The sequence below is a fragment of the Drosophila rhopaloa genome, unplaced genomic scaffold (genome assembly GCF_018152115.1).
Source record: "Drosophila rhopaloa isolate 14029-0021.01 unplaced genomic scaffold, ASM1815211v1 contig_163, whole genome shotgun sequence".
NCBI lineage: Eukaryota > Metazoa > Arthropoda > Insecta > Diptera > Drosophilidae > Drosophila > Drosophila rhopaloa.
The window spans coordinates 14528249-14539381 of record NW_025335043.1 but is presented as its reverse complement, the minus strand read 5'-3'; the positions used below and the strand labels follow the sequence as shown (position 1 = coordinate 14539381).

The 11133-nt window shown below is 38.7% G+C and overlaps 1 protein-coding gene across 1 annotated transcript in view; it reads left to right on the top strand.

The window, feature by feature from the left end:
• Window positions 1-214: 214 nt before the first annotated feature.
• The window catches only part of LOC108038744 (regulating synaptic membrane exocytosis protein 1), a 69012-nt gene continuing 58093 nt past the window's right edge, over window positions 215-11133 (top strand). Inside the window, 1 exon segment of the mRNA XM_044458239.1 lies at window positions 215-535. The gene's annotated coding sequence lies outside the window, so the exon portion shown is untranslated.

Below are 11133 nucleotides of genomic sequence, written 5' to 3'. Positions count from 1 at the left end.
CGACTTCGCAAGGTGGAAATTGATATTACTTTTTAATGCTGGGCCAGCTGCTGGCAGGACTTCCAGTGCGCGACAGGGAGGGGTGTATGCCGAGGAGCGGCAGTGCGACAGAGAGAGAGAGAGAGAGCGTGAGAGTGAGAAAGGGACGCAGTGAGAGCGCCTCGCCGAAGGACCAAAACCGCCAGCCTCGTCACAGTTCGAGTTGAGCCGTCTCGCGAGCAGGACACCAAACGCGGAGGCTGACATATCCTGTGGCCAGGACTTTGGGGAACCAGGAACCCAGGCTTTAGAACCCATAGCTTTTCTAACTTTCCCGGCCAAGGTGTGCGTGTGCGCGAGTGTGGGTATCCTGGCCGCCTCGCTGTGTGTGTGTGTGCGTGTGTGTGTCGGTGTGTTGGCCAACACCAAACAAAAGCCAAAATAAGTGACGAATAAATTTAAATCCGCGCGCCTAACACACGCTACCTGAGAATATACATTTTTAACCCACTAAATACTACTCAAAATTTGAAAGCAACAAATATTTTGAATCCAGGTGAGTTAAATCAGTGTTGTGCCAAAATTCGCTGCCATGAAAGGACTCGCGTGGCAGGCTAGCAAATAGTTTAATTTCCGGTCTGGCCATCAGGCGCACATCCGGTTTCAGTTTTATTTCCGTCTGTGCTCACTGCTCAGTCACATGTGCAAAATATTGGCTGTCGAGTCTTAAATTAATTTCCCATAAATAAGAACAAGTTTTAAATTCGAAATAAAGTATTGAGATTTTCAAATATATTCTTTAAGATTCTAAGAAGGTAGTCAAGGTCTAACGTTAGCTTGCATTTACTAAGACTAGTTGGGAATTATAGTCATCTGTATAATTAATTGTTTACAGATAATGTTAATGCAAATGTTAATAATATTGCCTTATCAACGCCTTTCTCTTAAATCCCTGTTTGAATTAAAAAAAAAAATCTTCTCAAGTTACATAAAAACATAAAAATACCATTACTCAAAAGCTATTGATTTTTGGTCCCCCCAACTAATTCCGAATGTATTAACCAGGCTTATGTCTTAGCCCTTGGGGTCTTAGAGAAAAGACGGCGGAGCAACACCTCGCAGGCTGCGAAATAAAACAACTTAATGAAGCAAGAAATTGAAAACATTATCAAGGCGATTAATTATTGATACTTTGATGTTTCTGGCCCCCGTCTAATTAATTTATAATTAAGTTAAGGATTTGCCCGGGCCCTTCTCGGATTTCCCGAGCTCCGGCTTTAAGTTCCAGGATAAGGAGCAACTTTAAGCTGTCTTCGGCACCTGGTTCAGTTCGATTCGCTGCGATTGAGACTTTATGGACGTGACCCGCCTGCCGTATCGATGGCAATCAGTTTGAGTTTGGTATGGGGACTGGCTAATGCCTCCTCTTGGCCAGCCAACTGTCATTACTCTTGGCCCTAATCCCTGCCAAAGTTTGTGCCGCTCCACGCGAAGGGCTCTAAAACCCAGAGCTGCAAAACCCAAGCACTTTCACCTGCCTTTGCGCGTCTGGTCGAAGTCTGCCCCAAAGTGCTTTTATTATGCCATTTTAATTTAGATTCCTATCAATCAGTAATAAGCATTATGTGCACCGCCACAGACAAAACAAAAGCGTAAAAAACGAAAAGATATTAGCCATTAAGGTCAGAGGCATTAGCCTGATATCCGCTTGATTTTTATTACGAAAACTTAATTTTATCGGGTTTTACCACTGAGTGGACAACGAAAAGATTGGCTTTAAAAATTAAATATTACTCAAGCTTTAGGAGCAATAGAGAGCTGTTCACATATTTACCCAACATACGATTATTATATTCTTATCTTGCCACTGAAAGTCATTGATGTATCAATTAATGTTTCTTAATTTTATTTAAATTTTTTTCATTTGAAGTTTTTAATTCAATGCAATTTTGGTTTAATTTTCATCTACTCGTAGTTGTGACAGCAAATATTTTACTTCAGGCTTTTGTCAATGAATGAAAGTGCCATAATTGATTTACAAAAATGTAATTAAATTTAATGTTGGTAATTGCAGAAAATTGTTTTTCCATTGGTGGTTAGAGATAATTTATCTTGAAAATGTACGATTTTAGGATTTTATAACTGAATTAGAATAAACATTTATTATAAAATACATTTTAATGGCCAATAAATTGATTTCCCAACGTGGGCTATAATTTAGTTCAATAACTTGACAGTAATATACAATAGCTGATTTATATTTATAAAAAATATTAATTAAATAAATGTTTACCGCTAAATAATGCGCCAATATTTGGTCCTTTATTTTGGGCTACAAGTAACTGCAATATTTAAAAAAGTAAATACCCCTGAGCAATTATTTATAACTCATATTCCAGACAGTAAAAAAATGGTTTGCAGGTCGAAAGTCAATCCCATATTTTACAAATTCATTTGATTGTTTTTACAAGAATCACAATTTGTATTGATGTTGCCTACTGTTTTCACGGCCAACGTTTTTATGTCTATCGAAAGGAGTAAACAAAGTTGTTTAGTTTTCCTGTTTTGAGCGGATATGCAAATCAAGCGGCAAAACTCATTTCGGATTCCACACAAAATAGGCAACAACAAGAAAAGGGAAAAGTTGGCAAGAACAACAAATAGTGGGGAAAAACTGGAGAAAAAAGAAAACTCATTCGGATCGTTTGCATAAATTTGCGTCTTATTTTGTTGGCAATTTATATGCGCAGCCGGGTGACACACGCGTTTTAATTGAAAGCAAATAAAAGACTCCATAATACATAATATGACAAGCCATAATCCTGACAGCAACAGTTATGCATGCTGACAGCTCGCAGCTCGCAGCGGAAAATGGGGCGGGAAAGTCCGGAAAATGGACAGCAGGCAAATGCTGACAGGCTGGCCATCCCTACGAACTTAATGGCATTTTAAACCACTGAACGATGGCCAGTTTTCCCCGCATGCCTGTCCAAATGTATTCATTAATGTCGCCTCCAAAGTCAAAGTGTTTAAAATGTTGAACACGCTCGGTGAAATATCCTTCATATCCTTTGCCCACCCCACAACACAAAACACACAACACACACACACACATACACAAAAGGATTAAGGTCCTCCTTTTTTGGGCCCTGCTTAGCCGCCTTTGGCTTATTCTGGTTGCGCTTTAATCAAAAGCAAAAATTAATTAACTTTATTCCGAGGACTCCCGTTGGCTCATCTCTTTCGCCGCGTGTGTAGTGAATAATGAACGACTCCCGGATTGCGAGATGCAAAATACCAAATTGCCGCTTCATTTGCACAACAATTTTTAATAAAGCAGCAGCAAAGTGAGCGAATTTTTTTTTCGTCCGCGGCTTTTTGCCGGGTTTTCCGGACGCAAACAAGCAGAGGGCCGAAAAAAAAAACTCCGGGCCAAAGATAAAAAACGCGTAAACAAATAACCAACATAAGCCGCATAAAGTGAATGATGCTGGCCACAGGCGCAAATATTTATTTTACATTTTTAAATAAGTCGCTCACATTTGTTGTATTTGTTTTTTATGCTGACAACCCATTTTATATTCATATACAGAAAAACTGAGGGAGAGACATTTTAAACTTTATATTGATAAGATTCCTATCTGTTTGAATATATAAATTCACTAATTAACTGTTTACAAAAGAAAAGTTGTTGATTCAAATTAATAATGATAAACGCTTATTGACTGTCCAATATAGAAATATAAGTCAATATTTACTTAACCTTTTAAAATAGTCCTCTGGCATTTAGTATATGTATCTTGTTTGTTTTTGCTTTTTCTACTTTTATTTATCTTATACCTTATTTTGTAAACATCTTAAAGTTCAATCATTTTTTTCGCTTCTCTGAAATCTTTTAGTTCTTAGTCCTTTAATATCTAATTGTTTTCTGTGCACAGGAAAATGGATTGCTGGCAGTGGGGAATGTAATTAATTGAATTTCGTTGGCATGTCCACTCATCACGGAAGTCAGAAGGACTTCCAGTTTTTGCTCCCTTTTCGTTTGTTACGCATGCAAAAATGTGCAAAGTGCAGGTTTATGCAAAAAATCAAAGGGTTCTAAGTGGAAGGCGTAGATGGAAAACTCCCATCCCCCATCCCCCTCTTCCTCACATTTTCACATTTTCCAGTTTTTCACCCACACAGGATGCTGCCATGCATTCGCAATCGCTCCGCTCACTTGTCGTTTGCACACTCCTCTATTTACTTTCTGCGGCTCGACGAATTCTCAATTAAAATGTTTACCCACAGTTCTGGAGCAGCTCTTGTTCACTGGTAATTTGCATATGTGGATGCGTGACTCTTTCCCGAAATACAATTTCTCGTTGAGGCCCCATAAAAAGCAACTATCCAACGGGGTAAAAAAAGTGGTTGGCTGGCAGAAATAAATTACACTTTTTCGCTTGTTTGTAATCCTGAAAATGTTGAATTATTCCAGGGAAATAAAGTGAACTTTGACTGAATTAAAGTCAGCTTTGAAGTAAATTACTTTCATGTCTTGCAGCTTTAATAGGATTTCGAATTTTTGGACAAACACAGAGAGTAAATTGAATTGAAGTACGAGTTAGGTAAAGAGGATTCGAGATTTCAGACACCTCAATCACTTTCAAACTATTAGGAAAATAAATAAATTGCCAGTTAAAAACTCTAGAAAGAATGAACTTCTTTCTTAGCCAATAAAATTTTGATTTAGTTTACAGTAAAATGATTTTTAAATATATATTTTTATTCAGATTAAAGTCGTCTTCAGCAAGATTTCTTTTTAAAAGAGCTTAAAGTCTCCAAACAAATATTTTTTCTTTTCACATTAAAGGCACATGAATAATTTTGTTTTAAAACAAATAATTTTTCTGTTAAAAAACATAGATTTAGAAAGTAAAGAAACACAATTAGTTCGTTACCAAGAAATAATTTACCTTTCTCTTCCGCCAAGACATTACTTTAGTTGACAGTCTAATTTAGATAATTCTCCTTGGGAGCTTACGAAGTCCAAAGGGATCTGGCCCACTTGTCTTAACTTGGCCAAATCGCCGCAGCAGCGACAGTGACAAAATGCTACAAATTTTACAATTTCCTTGTGCCATTTAAAGTCTCATTCTGGATCTCCGTTGGCCGCCGGCTGTTGGCATTGCCATTACCTTAACGCGGACTATCCTTAATATCCGGGTGAAACACAAAGGGGGGAGGGAGGGGGTACTAGGGAATAGGAATAGGGATATATGGGATACCCAGGCAGACAGTGACAGAAGGTGGATAACCAATGTTGGCGAAATGTTGCCTGGCCGCGCTCTGTTTACATTTTGTTAAACGCGACCCTGACCCGCGTCCAACTCAGCCCGAGCTGTCCTTGTCGTCCTACTCCTCCACCTCCTCCTCCTCCTTCTTTTCCTCCTCCCAGCTCATCCAGGTCCTTTCCCAGTCCTTGGCCATAACGTGTAATCGCTCAAAGCAGCTGATAATGGCTCTACTGGCTGCTGACGCCAGCCCAATCCTCCTCCCAGTTTAACTACACTTGAATAAAATAATTTTCTGGGATTGGAAAAACGCTTTCTTAATGCCTCAGCTTCAGGGAAAACTTTATTTTCCTTTTACTTGTTTTAAAAATTACAAATTAGGGAATTAACGAGTAAGACTTACTCTCATAGAATGCGATTTTTTGTATAGTGCATAAATATTAAAGTCTACAGAACAAATAACTAAACAATTAAAACTACTTTATCTATTTATCTATTTTAAATATATAGAATGATTGCATAAAATAGATTTGCCTTCTTATAAGGGAATATAGTTAACATTTTATGAATAAATGTTATAGTAAGCAAGTTGTTTTAAACTTAGAAAAAGTGTGTAAGACGAGAAAACGGACATCAGTCTTAATAATTACTCATTGACACTGTATTTAATAAAGCCGCTCTTTAAATTACTTGAAATGTACAAAATGGTTCTTATTTATAGTTCATTTTTTCTCAACCAGACTTTTATGCTGAATTGGTTTCCCATTGTTTAATTTTTCTTTGTGCACTCTGGCAAACAGAATGTGCCGCATTGTTTGGCCGGGCTCTCCTCAGTTCTGCGCAAAATTGACATTTTATGCCCTTTCTATGGGTCGAGTGGAGTGGATTCTGCTGTGGGTGGAAGCTGGGTTGCTGGATTGGAGGATTGCTGGATCGACTGGAGGATGGGTTGGCCTAATGAAATATTTGAGCCAGCTAAGAGTCGTGTTATGAGTGCAGCTTACGGTTTATGCTTTGATTAATGTAATTGGCGCCCGAGGTCACGTTTCCAGGGGAGTTTGACACTTTGAACCGGACGAACGGGCCGTGTTGTGTACTCGAGATGATTAATGCATGTGCCCGTCCGACGGGCAACAGGCTGAGCTTAAAGTTCAACAATAAAAATGAGTCCGGAGATGGGCGAGCTGAAAATCGAAAGTAATTTTACTGAAATGTAAAAGTTTCAGAGCGGAATCCTGGGAGTCGCCCGCTCGGTGTTTGCCTAAAGTTTTAGGTAAAATTTCCTTATTTTTTTCCCCAGTTTCCCCTTTTTTTTTGGCTAACACTCGCCGATATCGCCACAATGCAATGTGGAAACCGAGAGCAGAGCAACAGTTTGGCGAAAAGTTGGCACAAACATTTATCAAACGAGCTAAGCAAAACTTTTGGCCCCCCAAAAGCGCTGTAAAAAAGGAAATGGGGCAAAAACTATTTGCGGTTCGTTGACAATAAAATACCCTTTATGGTAAAGTCATTTTGTGCATGGACTTTCTTGGTTCGGGGAGTGAATATTTTGGGTTTTTTATTGCATAAATGTTCGCCTCATTTTGGGTTCATCTCTCATCTTGTTTGTCCGCCTGAGACTATAACTTTCTTATCGGAATGTATTCAATTTAGTTTGATTGCCTCTGCTCAACCTTCGCAGGGTATTAGAATCCCATCCCCCAAAAGTTGGCTCAACTTTTCTTTCTACAAAGTCGACATTTTTTCCCTTTGTTGTTTCTGGTTTCGTGGCTGTGGCTCCTGCGGTTTTGTGGGTATCCTCGTATCGCGATGTTCCTACAGCTCATGTGCTCGGCGCAAATTACGGGCGGTTTGTGCCAGTTGGGCAATTGCCGCTCCCAAAAACAGCCAAAAGGATTGACAGTTATTAAAAATGAAACGAGGCAATTACGTTCTGGTTTTGTTGCCAGTTGTTTTTGAGGCGTGTTTTTCTGGCATGTTTAACGGGTGCTTACATTTGCATACTTCTCGGGACGGCCCGCTTTCTCTATATGTGTGTGCCTACGTTAGGGTGAACTTGGAAAATAAGAAAAAATAAAAGCCAACTCTATAAAATATTATAACTGACATTACTAAAGGGCAACTTAAGTGAATGATATTTAATGCTTGAAATATTAGATAAAGGATTTTCAAAACATTAATATGATTTTCAGAGGTTTTTAGTTGAAATCCTTATAAAAACATTAAAATCATACACTCATTGTCTTTTTGGTATTAAGTAAAAGTAACTTTCTATTAAGAAGTATTTGAGTTGGCCTCCGTGGCGTAAGCGTACTATTACTAAAAAAAAAACAGTCAGTATAAGTTTTCTTTTTTACGTAATTCCATATATTCGCTGCATTAGCTAAGATGAATTTATGAACAATTTATTTTTAAACCTTGAATTCTGAAATATTTGACTTGGCCCGCATGGCGTATGCGTAATATTTATAAATACATGCCGTGTGCTATAAATGTTATAATAAGAAATGATTATTTATTAATCAAAGTAACTTTCGATTAAGAAATATTGTACCCAAAAACATTTAAAGCTTTAAGAGTAAGTCATTATAGTATGTTAATTTAACGGATCACCCTAATGTAAGTTTGTTTGTTCGTCTGAGTGCGCCTTTGTTTGTGTTTGCTTGCGTGGCCGTGCATATGCTGATTGGTGCCAAGCCTTCGTCTTATCGCAGGCCTTTAAAATTGGCAAAGCCAAACGGCGAAACTCGAAACTTTTTACTTTTGCTGCTGAGCTTGGCCATAAATCAAATGTGTTCAAATTTGGCTTACAATTTTGTTTTTTTTTTTGTGTTTTACTCGTTTTTCTTGGCGCTGCAAAATTTTTGTGGGGCATTAAGCATCGTTTTTGGGCAAGTTCCAACCGTCCCATGTTGGCAAATTGAATTCCGCATTTCGCTTTTGCCACAAAGCTTAGTTCACTTTATGGGCAGTCATTTCTGTTGGCCGATGAGCCTGGCAAAATCCCAGGCGTGTGCTTAGCCAGAAAAAGAGTCGAATGGCGGGGACGTTAGCGAAATATTAAGCCCGGGGTCGACTGGCCATATGCCAACGTCTGTTTGGGCCACTCCTCTTACCAAACACACAATACATTATGGTGGGCCAATTAAATTGAGGGCGCGGGGTGTGCTGCTCGACCGACTGTTGCTCCTGGCGTACTTCAACACTCAGAAAAATGTCTTAGAAAATCAAGAGTTCGTTGTGAAAACTAAAATCAAATGTTAAAGGCTGTTACCAATGTAGTGGTTTTCTCTGAATAAATAAATCGGGTGCAGGCGCAGTAGAAATCTCTTTACTTTCGAGATCTAAGAAACATCAAAAATGTAATCACATTTTGAATAAATTTTATTAATACCATAATGTACCAAAAATAAGTAAAGAATATTTTTCTTTAAATTTCATTTGATATTTTAGAAATTGTCCAAAGACAAGTCAATTCGACTACTTTGACAGCTTATTGAAATGGTAAACAAATAAAGACTATAGCTGGGTTTAAAATAAACAAAGAATTTTAAAGAATTTAAAGACTGCTTTTTAAATTTTCTTATTATAAGAAAGTTATTTGTAATTTTAGGCCAGTAATTTTGCCCTCAGTGAAAGTGGCTCAACTTACACTTCTGCAGATAGCAAAAAGTGAAAACTTTGCATAATAATGAGCAGTTTATTTGCCCGCCCCAGTGTGTGTGTGTGAGTGGTTTCCGGTTACAAGGTCCTGGCTTGTTCTTTTCCCGATTTTCCTGGCCACCACCCACAACAAACGAGAAATTCAAAGGCCCAAAAAGTTGGCCGGATTCTCGTGTTTTTCTTCCATTTGCTGCAGAAATTGTTTCGTTATTTTGCTAGCTGCGTTGCTTTGATCAGATTAGTCCCTTTTTCTTGCTGGAATTATTTTTCTGTGGGCCATCGATTTTAGTGAATATTTATAGGGTCTGCACCTGAAGTTTCGCTTAAAGTTCTCCGGATTGCTAAGCCCCAGAATGGGTTAACAAATGTTTGGTTTCTTTCGAGCAAGTTTCATTTGTTTTTGGCCATGTGTGTGTGCTCTGTGTTTAAAGTTGCTCTGTTTGCCATGCACTTTGTCTGCTGTCCGAGGAACTTGCACAGCACGATGTTTGTCCAGGTCCTGGCATGTGGTGCAACCGCCACAGGACCCGCCCCCCACAACACCCACCCACACACCCACTCCCATCCACACACACACACTCAGCAGGCGGTGCTCTTGGCAAACAAAACGCACATCAAATTTGCATAATTTTGCGCAAAGTAACGTTTTGCACAAACAGAGCCAACCACACTCGCACCACCCACAAAAAACCACCTCATCTTTTCCCCCAAAAAGAAAACCCAGCAACAGGCAGCAGTCCAAAAATGCGTGTCACATTAGTTGGTAGATTTTATGAGCCGTTTTGCATTTAACATGTGCCAGGCATGGAAATCTCTGCTCTGAGCTCCTTTCAAAGAGGTCCTTGAGCTAATTAAAGAAACCGTTTGCCAGATCTAACAATGATTTTTAAATGAGCTGTCGCCGACAGGATGTGCGGTGTGGAAAATCGTGGGAAATGGGAAATGAAAAATCTCAGAGGGTAACGGCAGTGTGTGTGGATGCCACGACGCTGATTGACTGCTCCTGTCAACTTATTAAGTCGGAAATGTATGGAAACGACCCCCACGCAGCTCGCACTTTTCGAGTGAATTATTAGCATTTCTAAAAATACCTTTGCCGAGCAGCGTGGGAAAGGAAAGCTTGACAGATTTACTTTAAAAACATTTTCCCAGTTCGGGGTCAAAGGTTCCACTGTTTCTAGGAACGTGATGACTTTGTGCTTTCCATATTGTGGTGAGTTTATTATAAATCTGCTTATACAGAAATAAGAAACAAAATAACAGGCGAGAAACCCCATTTGAGTTTTTAATTAAAGGGAGTAGATTTTACAGCGTGAATATGATACCCACTGTGTAATAAAAATAAATTACCCACAGAAAATAGGCCAACAATTACCTATGTATTTAAATACTAGTCTGAAAAGTCCTCGCAACACCGCGGATCTAAATTAAAAATACAGCTGATAAAATTAATTAAATTTAAATTACACCTATCATCTTTCAAAAAAAAAATGATAAAATTTGTTCATTGTCAAAATAATGTTTGATATCTGATGCTTATTTTGTTTCAACTTAAGTTAGTTTGGTCAAATTTATATATAGTACATTTATTTTTGTTTTTTCTATTACTCAATCTACAATTCATATTTTTTAAAAACTTTTAAACCCAGTGACCCTGATTGTACTTTTTATTCTTAATAGCAACTATTCAAGGTCAAATTAAAATAGCTTTAGCATTATTTTCTTGAAGGTTCTTTCAAAGTAAGTTTGGTACGTAAACACAATTCAAGCCCAAGCCGTGAAAATAGAATACTTGAGGTGCGTCTAGCCCTCGTGACCTTAGGCATACACATGTACCTATGTGCGGATATATTTATAAGTCACGTTGCCTTGACATTGAGTGCCGCACCAAATGTTAATGATGTGGCCTTAGTTGCACTTGTTGAGCCCTCCGGCTGAGTTGGCCACACTCGCCGACCCACTGTGAATGGGAATGGGAATAGGAATGGGAGTCTGAATCTGAATCTGAATCGTTTGCGGCATCCTGGCACTTTGCGCCCCGACAATCCGTATTGATTATTGCGTTTATGGCTGGCAACTGGAGCATAAAGACGAAATCAAACACTGGTACGAGTGTGTATCCTGGCAGCGGGGATCTAAGGTCCTGGCATTGTGGCAGCTGTCTTTGATAGCAGGTAAATCAATATTTTCCAATATAAACGCATGAAGGCAATAT